At 66.6% G+C, this 374-nt stretch overlaps 1 protein-coding gene across 1 annotated transcript in view; it reads left to right on the top strand.

The window, feature by feature from the left end:
• Positions 1-42: 42 nt before the first annotated feature.
• Positions 43-374, top strand: part of GPAA1 (glycosylphosphatidylinositol anchor attachment 1) — an 11,199-nt gene continuing 10,867 nt past the window's right edge. The window contains exon 1 of the mRNA XM_006032470.2: positions 43-60. The gene's annotated coding sequence lies outside the window, so the exon portion shown is untranslated. The remainder of the gene's footprint in view (positions 61-374) is intronic.

Genomic DNA, 374 nt, shown 5'->3' with positions numbered 1-374 from the left:
GGGGGCCCCTGCCAAGCCGGTGCCTCCGCTGGACCGAGCGCAGACACGGCCGCAGTCTGGGTGCGGGCGGGGTGGGGGGTACCCCCCTTGGGCGTGCTGTGGGCGGCTGGGCGCGCCCCGCGCCACGGCTCTGAGCATGGGTTTTTCGTAGATTGTGGAGTCCGAAGGGACCGCGATGGGTCGTGGCGGCAGGACCCGGAGGGGGTGGTTGGCGGAGCCAGTCGCGGTGGGGCGCTGTGACCGGTGGGGTCCCCCAAGGCTCTGTCCTTGGACCCATACTGTTCAACATCTGCATTAATGATGTGGACACTGGAGTCAGAAGCGGACTGGCCAAGTTTGCCGATGACACCAAACTTTGGGGCAAAGCATCCACA

This window comes from Alligator sinensis, unplaced genomic scaffold, assembly GCF_000455745.1.
Source record: "Alligator sinensis unplaced genomic scaffold, ASM45574v1 scaffold987_1, whole genome shotgun sequence".
Classification (NCBI taxonomy): Eukaryota; Metazoa; Chordata; order Crocodylia; family Alligatoridae; genus Alligator; species Alligator sinensis.
This window is presented reverse-complemented; position numbering and strand designations above follow the sequence as displayed.